Source organism: Anas platyrhynchos, chromosome 1 (genome assembly GCF_047663525.1).
Source record: "Anas platyrhynchos isolate ZD024472 breed Pekin duck chromosome 1, IASCAAS_PekinDuck_T2T, whole genome shotgun sequence".
Taxonomy (NCBI): domain Eukaryota; kingdom Metazoa; phylum Chordata; class Aves; order Anseriformes; family Anatidae; genus Anas; species Anas platyrhynchos.
Window position 1 is genome coordinate 4930519 of NC_092587.1, and position 13894 is coordinate 4944412.

The 13894-nt window shown below is 39.9% G+C and overlaps 1 long non-coding RNA gene across 2 annotated transcripts in view; it reads left to right on the top strand.

Moving 5' to 3' along the window:
* Nucleotides 1–1804: 1804 nt before the first annotated feature.
* Nucleotides 1805–13894, top strand: part of LOC119716303 (uncharacterized) — a 71423-nt gene continuing 59333 nt past the window's right edge. For both annotated transcript variants that reach the window (XR_011811995.1, XR_011812003.1), the window contains exon 1: nt 1805–2256. This is a non-coding gene — a long non-coding RNA (uncharacterized lncRNA). The remainder of the gene's footprint in view (nt 2257–13894) is intronic.

The window sequence follows — 13894 nt, forward strand, 5'->3', positions numbered from 1 at the left end:
GTTCCAGAATTTATCCCTTCCAAAGTGGCATGTGCTATTTGAAATTAAACTAAAAGACATTTCTTTGATGTTATTTTTTTATTCTAAACTTAGCCACTGTATGTTAAAGCCCCATTTTTGATTGAAGACAGCTTTCTTCATTTCTTTTGCAAGTTTTTTTATTTTTATTTTATTTATTTATTTATTTATTTATTAAGTAAAGATCTTATTAAAAATATATATATTCATTGGCCTGTAATTTATCAGCAAGATTATACAGCTCTGATTTACTGTTAGGATCGGAAATTAACTTCAAAAGACAAGAAATAGAAAGTGGTGGCTTATTCTCCCATGGCACATTATAGCAATAAGACAGAGTGATATAGTGATATGCTTTTCCTTTGAATGAAGAAATGAATATCTATTAATTCCTTACCTACATATTTACTTGCATTTCAGGACATTTTTCTACTGCAAGTAAACATCTGGGACAAATCACAAGCTGATATTGCTAAAAAATTCCTAGCAGATAAGAAGGTTCACTTTTCTGCTACCTGTGATGTCAGACATTATACCTTATTATATACATGTATTTTTAAGCTAAATTATGCGAGTATTTTGTTCTGGTCTGCATCCAGCTGTGTATTTAGACCCCCTTTGACTATAAGTGCAAGTGGTCCCACTGAACCTGGTTATAAGCTGTAATGGAAAAACAAACTGAATTGCCCTGTTGGGTTAGGGCCAGGGTGCAGAGCACTTTGAGGATCCAGGCCATCCCACAGTCATCTCTATGGTTTCTGAGTATCTGCCTAAAGTCATTAAATTTTTTGAAATGGCATCTCTGTTGTGGTATATTATCCCTCCTTCCTTTATAAAACCTTTATTGAAGTTTCAACTCTGTCCTTAAGGCCTGATTCAGACCAGGATAGGAGGCACTATGTTCTTAGCACTTGTCAGAGCTGGCTGAAGTCATCCATGTGGGATGAGATATCTTGCTGGAAGAGTACTACTCTCTAGCTGGAAGAGACCCTACTCTAACACAGTTTTAGCTCTGTAGGCTTTTTTTTTTTTTTCACTTGCAGAAGAAACAGGACTTTCAGTGCTTGTTCTGGCAGGGACAACTCATGGCAATACCTAACTCTCAGGCACGTGCACCCCAAAATCAGTGTTAGAAGCTCAGGTTCAGCATGTGAAGAACATTTAATGCCTTAGAAATCTCAGCCCAAGCCTCCACAGTAAGGAGGAAGAGGTGAAGGAAGAAAACATAAAGTGAAAATGCTTAAATCAGTGCTGCAAAAAAAAGTATCGATGGGACACATAAGCCACAGGCTTCTCCCTTCAAAGGACTGAGTAAAACCAGCTTCGTTTTGCTCCTGTAAAAAATTGTAGTCACCAAAGGAAAAAGAGGATCCTCTCACCATTTAGTTTGTAGTCCAGTGGTTAAAACCACTTGCCCAAGAAAAGCAAGACGAGTTCTTGGTTTGCCTCTGCCTGTGAGGTTTAAACCTACGTCTTCCAATTGCCATGGGAGTACCCCAACCACAAGACTGCAGGTGACGCTGGGTGGAGAAAGCATTTCTGCATTCCTTGGTCAAGCTGTGGGACTGCACAGGAAAGACTTATGAAATTCCCACGACCCTTTGTGAGGAAAAAAGGATGACTGGATCCTGGGGCATTTCCCCTTTTCTCTTCAATCTGATGTCTGTTTATCTAGACAGAATATGAGATTCAGATTTGGGAAGGGGGAGTGGCAATTTTGGGACTGAGTCAAGCAAGCATTTAATAAGTAAAGGATACAGATTTATACCCTCTACATCCTTCAAATCTCAGTCTAGCTCTGTAGTACAAAATACCCATACAGCTATATCCAAAACTTAAGACAATCCTCTTTTTAATCATTAGGCCACAGACTCATATTCTCCTTGTAAAGTCACCTTGAGGGACTACGGATCTTTCATTTCTTTCTCTCTACTCATTGGAGTAGCTTGAATGAGGAAATGAATGCTTTCTTCTCTCCACCTCCCGGTGCCCGACATCTCACCCTCACCTGATAACTGGAGGTTTAGGTTGGTTTCATGGGAAATGGAAACTCTGAACCCCTGAGGCTGAGGAGGGCCCAGAGCCCACTGTTCCACTTCCTGGGTGAGTGCTTTCATCCCGGGGTTATTACAGGAGCGGAGGGCACTGGCACTACCGTCTCCTCCTCCGCCAGCTGCATTTAAAAGAAGAAAGCAACTATGACTGCATTCTTGAAGGGTGTGATCCTGCGAGCAAGAGGTAGGTGTGTTCCCAGCATACCTCCAGGATTGGGCCCCTCGGGGGACTACGGTGCCACTCTGCCTCGCCATGCCGGCTTGCAGTGGGGCTGTCAGGGCCAAGCCAAGAGGCACCCAACAAGATGAGGCACCTCCAGGCTTAGATGACAGAAAGAGGGTCTTTGGGATTATATATATATATATATATACATATATACATATATATACATATATATACATGTATATATATATATATTTGGATGTTGAAACTCCCCCATGTTTCTTCTTTCATCTGTAAGCATTGAGGCCCTTCAGAAAGGGCAGCCTCCATGAGGTCTCTCGATGGAAAGGTAGGCACCACCAGGGAGGTGTTGATCCCACCTAACACCATAATCCCCTTCCAGGATAAGCTCTTCTGTTCATGAAGCACAGAGAAAAGCTACAGATGTACCTTAAAGCAGGGCCCTGACTGGAATGGAATAAATGTTGATCTGAACATATGCTTATTCACTTAAAATGATGTGTAGGCTTCAGCACTTTGCATTGGGCTTGAGTATATGCTTAAATGATTTGCTGAATTGGACCTACGACAAGACCACCAACAAGCTCTCGTTCTCAGCTCACTCTCTTTAGAGCTTTATTACTGAGTGAGATACACCTAATGAAGGGGCTGCAGCAGTACACCAGTGAAGGTGAAAGCAGTGTCCTTTGCAAAAAGGAATTACCTCTTGGGGGACTGGGCAATACTGCTGTTTCTTTCCTTCTCTTTACTCTACATGAAATTAAAATGTTTTGGTAAAAATGTTCTCTGCATGTGCTAAGGCAATATGGAACATTAATCTGGAAAATAGGGCCATGTCTTCACTGGGATAATACAGCATCCTTTTTGGCTCTCGTTTTGTCCACCTTTGTGAATTCCCAATTTTCGAAATGGAAATAGCTTTCTTGTGACTGAAGGTGTCTTTCACACACTGTTTCTTTAAATTATCATTTGCAATCCCTCAAAGAGAAAGAGGCAAAGGAACTGGGTGGGAATTAGTTGCTTCTTCATGTACATTGCACTAGTTACTGTGTGGGAGGATCATTATTTCTAATGATGATGGATGGTTTGTATATGAAAGGGTTTCTTGCCTCTGTTGTTACCCGCGTTGGAGCAAGAAAGGGTTACTATTTTAATGAGAGAAGTTGAAATACAATTTATTGAGAGGGATGAAAAAGAAGAAGCATAAAAGCTGAATCAAAACAAATGGAATGCTTTACCTGATCACTTTTATGGCGTTGCTGCTTTCATAATACACACACATGCAAGCACACATGCTGCTACCGAGCTTTGACTTAAACTATTTTGTTCAATCTCTTTTTTCCCCCATATCTTCAGAAAAGACAGTTTCCCCAAATAAATATTATTTTTCCCTCAAAACACAAAGAGGGGAAAATGTGTCTACAAAAGCTTATACATTGACAATTTGTTCTTTTTTAATATCCCACTGATAGAGACAGTCTCTATCACATAATGACAGAAACCTGAAATGTTATCGTACCAGTATGCTACTATTATTCAGAGCAATGAAGGTGCTATCCAAAACAATAGCAAAGAATCTGCTAAATGGGGACCCTCATATAAATACAAAATTACCAGAATAAAATTTTCAGTTTACTCTGGTCCAAACTCAGCTGATTAAACTGAGGAGTTGTCAGAAAGATAGATAGATAAATAGATTGATTATATCATATTTTTTTTTTAATAATTGCAGCCTTCAAACTTAACATATTTTGACAGGGGAGTATATTAAAAACCATTAAAACAGCTGTTTTGCTGTAGGGAATATTACTTGTGGGTTGAACGCAGAGATATGTGTAGGTATTTATTCAGTAATCAATCATAGAGAGAAAAGACCTCGAATTTCAGTTGGAAGTTTTTATTTTTATCCTTTTCCTTACTACTGGTCTTTAAACCTGCTCTGAGGAAAGCTATACATGCCCGGCTGGTGCTCATCAAAAGCAAGCAATCACAGCTAAATCAGCATGCAAAATGCCACTCAACCTTGGGCCTTTATTAAAATTTGCTGGGACTCAATTTGAGATAGCGATCGTTCTTATTAAAAAGCAAAATGTAAGATAGTTTTTTTATATAAATCTCTGGATGGAATGGAATTGTTAATCAGCATAGGCTGATGTGATTTCTCTGTTGCAAATCCTGCCGAGGGCTCAGAAGTGGCACATTACCATAATTCCTAGGCTAGAGCTGGCAGCTTGAAAAAGACCTGCAAGAATCTTTAAAATGCTTAAGCAAAGCTGTAAGTCACAGCAAACAACACACACTGAGGATGGTTACCACAGGTTCTTCGCGTTATATAACAAAGTTTCTTCCTTTGGTCTATTTGCTCTTGCCAAAATTACTGTTTTGCTGGGTAATTGTTTATGTTTTCTTGAGAAAAAGGGCTGCAACAACAAAATCCCAAATGTAACCAAAACTCTACTATTTCCCCTAAAAAAAAGCTCTACTATTTTCCCTAAAAAAAAAAACACAACTGTTTTTAATATAACCCCCTCTGCTATACTGTGAATCCAGTGACTAACTATGTATATATATAATGTAAAACTAGTACCAGCTAATTCAGGATCAGTTTAGCATATTTCCTTTTTGCTTGTCCTCCACTGCTTTTCCACTGGGGCATTTCAGCCTGGAAGTGGTTGCAGGTCAGCAGCAAATAGATATTTTGTACATACATTTTCAAGTATTGTTGATCTATTTGTTATCCTGGGCACTAATAACATTAGGCTATTGTTATTTCTAATGATGAACGCTAAGTGATGCAAATTAAAATTGTTTTGTACCATGGAAGACAATGCTTATCTCTGCATATAGAACACTCCTCAGCTGAACTATGCATTGCCAGTATATTTTTAATTTATCATTAATATTACTGGAACATTCAAAGTCTGCTGTTGTACTTACATTAGACACTGAAAAAAGGCAGAGCAAAAAAAAAAAAAAAAAAAAAAAAAGCAACAGTTTATCTATACGTGTTTTATTCTATCTGTATAAAAGCACAGCTAGGTTAAACAATGAGAAAATCTCAGTCTACGCAAATGTCATACCACTGGTAATACATTTTGGAGGCTGTGGCATCAATAGGAAATGTTTTCATTGACTTGAACACTTTTGGCTCAGGATCCAAGATAGACGGTTGGCTGCTTTCTTCTTGTCTTTAATCAGGAATGCACAAGAAGCAAAGGAAACAAAGAACCTTTTAATGAGGTACTTCTACCTTGATATTGCTGCTCCAAATCTAGTCTAGGCCAATAACGGACAGAAGTTATTTTGTTTTCTGATTTGTTTTGGTTAAAGGTCTAGGAAATGAAGATGTTACTCATAGTCTAGTTCTCAAGTGAGATGTGTTCACCCAAGAAACACACCACCTGCCAGGGGTTTGTTGAGGTGTTCTTTGTTAAGACACCCAAAACTCATGGCAGAAGAAATGAGCTACCTGTTGACCTACAGAGAAGCCTTTGCAAACTGATGCATATGGAAAGAGAAACTTGTTCTGATGTTGATTCTTCTGTACCTGCCTTGAAGATTGTGAGAACAAATCGGTCATAGATTGCTGCCTGATAGTCATGAGCAAATTTTAATTCCAGAATGCAGGCACTCCCTTTGGAAGGGAAAGACAGACTCAATTGCACATGGAGAGACAGAATTGCAACCTTGCAAAAATCAGAGACTTTGTTTCGAGAGCCAAACAAAATTGAATGTGTTCCCCCCACACACATACACACACTATCATCAAATATTATCAATTTAATTGCTCAGCTCCTGCAGCTGTGAGCACAATATATCAGCTTGGCTGGAATGGAATTTGTAATTCTGTAAGACACATTCAAAAATAAAATACTGAGCTCAATTCTTAGCTAATGAGAATCAGCATAGTTCCACCAACCTCAGATAAGCTACTGAGAAAGTAGGAATCGTTTGAGTTCCTCTGACTTAGTTGGAATGCCTTCACTCAGTTCAGCAGAAGAATATAAATTTACTTCAGGAATTTGTGTTTCTTTGCCTTTTTGGGATCTGATATAGAACTGGTATTTGGAATTAACCAACACAATGTGATATACTGTAGCAAATCATCACTAAACATCATCAGCTCTGCCACCTTGTTTTACGGGGGAACTCACTGTTATGGGACATTGTGAGTACTTAAAATCTACATGGTTTAGGGGACCACTGGAGAAGTTAATGGAAGAGGAGGCAATTTTATGTTGTTAAATACAAGGACATGATCTCTGGCTCAGAAATTCTTGATCTGCAAATTGCTGGCATATTTGGGAAGTACCGTCATGTGCTTTCCCTTTTCTTATATTCTTTTCCATGCATTTGCTTTCGGCCATTCTTAAAGAATGATCCAAAGCTGGGAGGTCTTCTTCTCTGGCCAAGTATCACTGTTTTTATGTTCCCTGAAAGTGGATTATGAAGCACAACATTTTTTCTTCCTTGTCAGAGCTTTCGTCTCCTCTTCCCCACTCTAACACACACTTTCTCCTTTATTTTGAGCATATAAATAGAAAAAGACAGTTAAAACACTGAATAGAAAATCAGAAATGTTACATACTCCCTTTCAGTTATTCTAGGAACAAGACAAAAATGGGATTTTTTACCCTGGGTAAATTTCCTTCTCTGCACAATGCTCACAAAATTGCAGTAATGGGAATTTTACAAATTGAGTAGAGTATTCCTAAGTTTTAGTGAAAGTATTATTGTTAAAGAAGAGGTCTAAATTATCTATACATATCATATAGATACACACATACACGTATATGTATATGTGTACAAATATGTGTATATATATATGCTACTAGAAAAATGAATTGTTTGTTTCAGTCAAAGTTAGAAATCTGTGCTTGCACAAAGCAGATGAAAATAATAACACCTTTCACTTGTTTTGCTCTGTTGTTACTGATTTCCTTAGGTGCAAAGCCATGGAGAATTGGGCCCTTTACATTTAATTCTCTGTGTCTCCCAACTATTGCCATGTGGCCTATTTGAGCAAAAGTTTAGCATTCTTGAAGGGTTATGTAAATGTATACGTTAGTGAATAAACAGATGGTCTTTAATGAAAAACATCTTCTTTTCATGAGCTGTGTCACACTGATTTGATTCTTCATTTGTAGTACCAGATCTTTGATGTAATGGAAAAATGCATAGAGCTGAGTTTACATAGTCTAAATTAGTTCAAGTATGAGTGGACATCCCTTAGAAATGTAGGAAAATTTACACTACATCAACTAGTGGTAGGTGAACTAGTGCATCTGATTTTTAATTGTTACTGTTTAAGAACAAAAAGATGCAGATTCTGATCCAACAGATCTGTTTTCTGGGCATCAGAAGTGCCCAGACACATTCAGAAAATGTGCTGCATATTTTCTATTTCAAACAGCAATCAGATTGGAAGAGACAGAAATTCTTTTTTCAGAAAAGGAAAAAAAAAAAAAAGAAAACAAAAACAAAAGCTAAAGGCAAAACCCGAAAAACCCACAAATTAAAAATGTAAAGAGATTCTTTGTTTATTTCTCTGTGTGTCCAGTCAAAATGGAACGGGAGTTTAGATGCCTGTGCTGCATTTATTTATTTATTTATTGAATGACTCGATTTTTTAGAATCAGGTTACGCAGCTGGACTTCACATTGCATTTGCTGCGGCTGCTTCATCAGAAATGCTGGTAGTATTTGTCAGCCTGGAAGTGTCTTGAGGCTGCTTCTGAGAGATACAAGGAGGCAACTGATAAGGAGAGCATCAGAAGGGCAGTTAATTGCCTCCAGTCTCTCGGTGCCGGGGAATATTTAAAATCTATGGGATTAAAGGCAGATTAAAAACTGTGGAAGCAGGAGCCCAATAGCGCTGAAAGATCATAATCAGCAAGGGTAATGGCAGAGCAAAAATGAATGTGGCAAATAAAATGACAGATAGGAAATTCAGATCCGCTTCTAATGCTCGAAGTTCCATCTTGTAAGCACAATTCATCTACGTGTAAATCATTTTTTGGCTTCAAGCTTATCAGCCAATCGGTGAATTAAAAATGCTCTTTCCTTGGAGGATTAAAGAGGTTGATTGAAGTCAGTGTGAAAACTGGCTAATAAGTCTGGAAATGTCAGGAGGGTGCTTCATAGGAACTCAGTGTACTTTTTCTATCAGTGCTATGAAACAGGAAGTTTGAAAAGCTCTGTAGTTCTGTTACTTTCAGAAACGCTTTTGTGTTATTATTTTTTTTTTATTATTATTTTTTTCTCTCCTGTGTGTCAGAGTGTCATGCAGAAATATTTTAATTTGCAAGATGAATGGTGATAGATGCAAATGTTGAAAAACGAGATTGAGAGAATTTGCTAAAATATGCAGAGAAGTAAGAAAAATTGCATTTCAGAAAGCATAGCGAAAGTGTATCATGGTCATATGAAGTTCTAGGTTCCAGGCCGTGAACTGCTTAGACACGTTCCACCTTGAAGGGGATGTTTAAACTTTGCTCCTTTACCGTGCCTAAAAATCTAGCGTAGGTGGCAAGGACAGAGATTGTATTAAGACGGTCTCCCTCCTAAATATGAGAGCTTTCAGGGCATCTCTGGATAAGGTGCATATGCAAAAAACACAAACTCCTGTGTGACACAAGAGCTTTCAATCAGTACTATTAAAAGTAAAACAAGTGTTTCAGAGCTATACATGAACAAACTATGCTGCTAATGTTTCCACAGCAAATATTTCCATCTGCAATGCTCACGCAGGTAAGTGCAAATAGACTTACATGGATATCTTCACAGAATTCAACAACACTTGTTAGAAATGGTTGCTCAGGTTGGCTGGACTACAAATACCCTTTCTTTTTTTTTCAGTACAAAATCATAAAGGAGACTAAAATATGTCTGCAAGCAAATGAAAGGATTTTCCAGAGGGAAAGCTGCTACCTGCAGCTGTATGATGTCTGGTTCTGGGCATGAGAGATTCTCTTTCCTTGGAATCAAGGGATATGTTCATGGTAGAACCACCTTTATTAATCCTATATTTTATTAGTATAGAGACTACTAGCTCACTGGGGCTTTTAGAACCCTGAAAGCAGTGAATGAATGAGGATGCTCATGGAGTAAGAGAGGAATTAGTCATTCAAGGATTGTTCTTCTCTCTTCCTAAAAATACCACTTTCACCTTTGTCTCACACAAAATCAGGCTGCTATCCTGCATGATGGCAATTTAGCACTGCACTTTCACAGCTGCCTCAAAAGCCAGATAAGGCTTGTTGGTCCAGCCTGTCAATGGAATCTTACTGGGAGCTACAAGCTTCAGTAGCAGTTCTGGGTTGGGGTCCTACCCTTTGCCCTAAGTACATGGCCCACTGCATGATTCCAGAGAACCAGATGCCCCCAGCAAGTCCTCCCTCTCTTGTTCAATTCTGAATAGTTGTGTCTCATGCAGAAAAAGAGAAAAATAGAGTTCCCTGGAAAGAAACCTAATGGTTAGGTTGTAAGGCCCAGAAAACGCCCAAAGCGATGTGCATGGATGTTTACCTGCTTCTAGACTGTAATGATGTTTACAATGTCTTATTCCTGGGCTTGAAACAGCAAATTGGCAAGCTGACCTGTGTTTTCATTTGCCAGTTTGTTCAGAACCACAACCAAAGAAAGGACAAAGATGCCCACAGATACACATAACCTCTACTGAAAACTCTCTTCAGCTGCCTGCTCCCAGAGTCTGTGATACAGGCACCTCCAGTGGGGAGAGGCAATAAGAGATAGGAGATTCCTCTCCCTGCTGTGAGGAGAGGTTCTGTTCTTTCTTTCCAATGCCTGCTTTCCATGTAGAAGATGCTAAGTAGTGCAACTCCAACCCAGAGCTCATGTCGGCCGGCTGAGAGCCCAACCGCTAGACTGCCGAGTGGTGGTCTATGCGTGTCTGGGTTACAGGAGGTTTCTTTGATCTCCTCATGCCCCCCGGAATGCATTTCTGGGCAGCTTCAAGAAGAGGCGGCTGCATGTTCTATCTCCCCAATCTCAACCTCACTTTACCCCCGTTGGTTCGGGCCCTCTCTTGGGAGGTGGGAAATGTGGTTTGGATCCCTCCAGGCTGAAGAAGAGGCTGAAGCCAGATTTCTCACTTCATGGGCCAGTGCTTTTGCTAACTTCTCTCCTGATAAAAAAAAAAAAAAAAAAAAGAAAAAAAGAAAAAAGGAAAAAAAAAAAAAAGGTGTGTGCACCCCTGTCTTAGTCCGTGTTTCAAAAACAGCGAGCAAAGCTCAATTCTGAGTGCTTCCAGATGTCTCCCCTCAGGAGTGGGCTCGGCCCTCTGGAACCTAAGTGGAGGGAGATATTTTGCTTTGCAGACCTGATTTGTGTACCTCAGGATGGGTTGGAGTTCAGGCACACCCTGTGTGCTCAGCATTTCCAAATTGGCTTGCTTTCAGTGGCTTCCGAGATGCACCACATGGAGTCTCACCCCAGGGCTGCTCCCTGTTGTGGCAGACTTCCTGGTTTTAAGCCTCCAGGCTTGAGGCTGTAGCAGGACCAGAGAGGAGGTGTATGGAAGTGCTTCACTCTCTTAGATAACTAACTTTCCTTATGCATTAGGTAGGGAGAGCCCAGGGGCCTCACACTGCTCTTTGGGTTTCCGTTTTGGAGCCAGGCAATGAGAAAAAAAAATAGCACCTGACTCCTTTCTTTGGATCTAGTATTTAGTTTTCAATTTGGGAGAACCCAGCTCAATACCTTGTTGAGCCATGTATTTTCTCTGACTTCTGTGGCTAGGTTACTGGAGATATTTAAACTTCTTAAATTGGAGAAGAGAATCTGGAAGTCTTCCAAATCTAATGGATGTAGTCAATAAGTCCCAAATCTTCAGTGGTACTGAAATCATCAAGACTTTATGTACCTAAATACATCTTTGCAGTCACTTCTGCAAACCCCAGTGGGTGCTTACGTACAGCTGAAGGCACACAAGTATCTTTAAAAATACGGCCTCAGAGACCCTGTTTACACATTTGGTGCATTGTGTGTAGAGCCTTGGGTTAACATGTGCTTTAACCAAAATGCACTTTGTGTTCAGGTCTGTGCTAAATTTAGGGCATGAACTTGACCCTGTACAACGTCTGACAGGACTGTATGGGATATTGTATAACCTTGTGGCGGCATCTGTCATGTTGGATTTCTCCTTTGAACAATCTTGGGTTTACCATCCTTAAGGGCAGATGGGATTTGCAGAAAATGTCTGTCTTGGCATTCCCTTCAATGTGGATGTCCACAGATAAACAATGGGCTTCTTACAGACAGAAGACCCCTGAAAAGAGGTATAAATACATTAACAATTTCTTCAAATGTAGCTATTTCAGTTTGGAAATGGCCTGTAACCACATCACAGCTGTTCAGGCATGGAAGCAAGAACATGCCTCTATGGTCTGCTAAACCAATGCTGAGTTTTGGTGTATGTGGGTCTGTTTCTTTATCTGCCAAAACAGAGACATCTGAAAATACCTCAAACATGTGCTTTCTTCCCAGCCCTAGCATCACTGTGCTGTATTGTATCACCATTGCTGATCTTAGATGACTCACGTTTGCTGTATAGATGACTCTTGACTGTGTCTTGATGGTGCTAAGGGAGGTTGTTGAACAGGAGAAATCTTGCAGGAATGATTAAAATTTGTGGGAAAGGGAGATGCTGTTGGCACAATTAACTAATTAGCACAGGGGTCAAATTCTTTCAGACAACACTTTCCTTTAAAAAATATTTTGCCTAGCAGCATAAGAAAGGTAGCTGAGTGGTTGGAGCCATTCTCTAAATACATGTGAAAAGAAAACATGGTGTTTTTACTACCACTCTTTTCCAGTGGGACACCTGCTGAGTTTTTAATGGTAAAGAATTTTAGAAGGCAAAATCAGAAACATTAAGGACTGTTAAAATGAAGATAAGTAGTTTATGTTTGGTGTGACAGGACTGGAGACAGGATGCACCAAGATGGTCAAAGTCCCACACAAAGGGTCTGTGTTTGCATTTAAGGACTGGGGAAGGAATGTGTGTCTGGGAGAGCCTTTTCCATTCTTCATTTGCACAGAATGTAGCAAAGTGAATGTCAGTTTACGAGAGTTATGATCAAGAGATGAAGGCCTACTTCACTGCAAAAAATGTGGTCCGTAAGTGCAAAGTGTGAATTCTTTGCCTTTAGAGCATGTGAGATTGTATTTCTTCAGTTGTGGACAAAGTTAAATCAAATTACCTCTACTGACCACTGACTGCAAATGCACACAAACATCTACAGTACATATCTATATAGCTTTTGCTAGATATAACTTGATTTGTACCATGAGAAGCAACCTTAAGGTACCTCAAGCTTACCTCAGGATGCTTGTGACCTTAAAATATGCTGAGCTCCACGATTTATAAATAATAATAATAATAATAATTGCAACTCTCTGAATTTAGTTTGACTTATGTGTCAGGAATCATTCTTAATAATGACATGTATTAACAAAATTATCTGATAACAGCGGTTCTCCATATAACTATTATAGTAGATAATCACAAAAAAACAGAAGGCTGAGGTTTCCAAGTCCACCTGACAAACAGGAACATCTCACCCTATCTGTGTAATCACAGCTCTGTAACCAGCTCTCTGGGTCTGGCTTTTCAAAGAGGACTACTGATCTGTGGAAGACTGGAAGGACTTCCATGGGATGGATAGTTTGACTGATGTTATCCTAACCAGAGTATGCTCATAAGGCTGAAATACACCCACTGGTACCACGAATGTGCATTGAGGGTAGAGTCTGGACAATAGCTTATAGTTTCTGTCTTGCTGTCTGAGAAGGAGATAAGATGATGTAGCTTTCAGGTGGATGACTTGTACATGTCTCTGAGCTTCCTGCGTTTTGGTAGGGTGGTTGGCCAAGTGTTTCATAGGTTGCTTAGTAAACATGGTAAGTCTTTCTGTAGCAAATGTTCAGTGCCACAGCCCTCAGATTCCTTTGATTAGCTTTCTGGCTTCTCTGTAAATATGAGACTGTTAATATATTTATACTTTATTTTTCTTGCTCATAACCCCCCTGCATTATGGCATGAATGTGTCACTCTGGCATGAAGGTGGGAATGAACTACTGAGGTATGCAGTATTGCAGGTGAATTATGCACCCTTGTACTTTGGCTTTGTACTTCCCATCCTCCTGCCTGTCCTCTTCCTTCAGGCCTTCCTCCTCCTCACTGTGGGGAGATGCTCTTCTTCTGAGCCCTGGGTCTGTGTCTCAGTCTCCATTCACCTGCATCTCTCTCAAGAGATTGATTCCAGAGTACAGTGTAGCTGACTGCAACAGCAAAACCTGTAAAGAGATTCCCCTTCTCCTCTTGTGAGGGCTTTCCTCACTCAGTCTGTCCCAGGGGGATTGAATGCCTTCTGCCACCTCACTCTTGAGACATTAAGACCTTGAAATTTGAAAGAGGAGTGGCAGAGACTGGAGAAAAATGGACCTGTGTTCTAACCCATGCAGCTTGTGATACGCACATTGTCGGGTGATAACAAAGGATTTACATAGGATTTACATTTTTCTTAGGGGACGTTTAGTGGAAAGGGAGCAATCAGTAGCAATGACAGATGAATCCATTTAGTGGCAAAGGCTGCCTCTTTCACACAAATAACAGG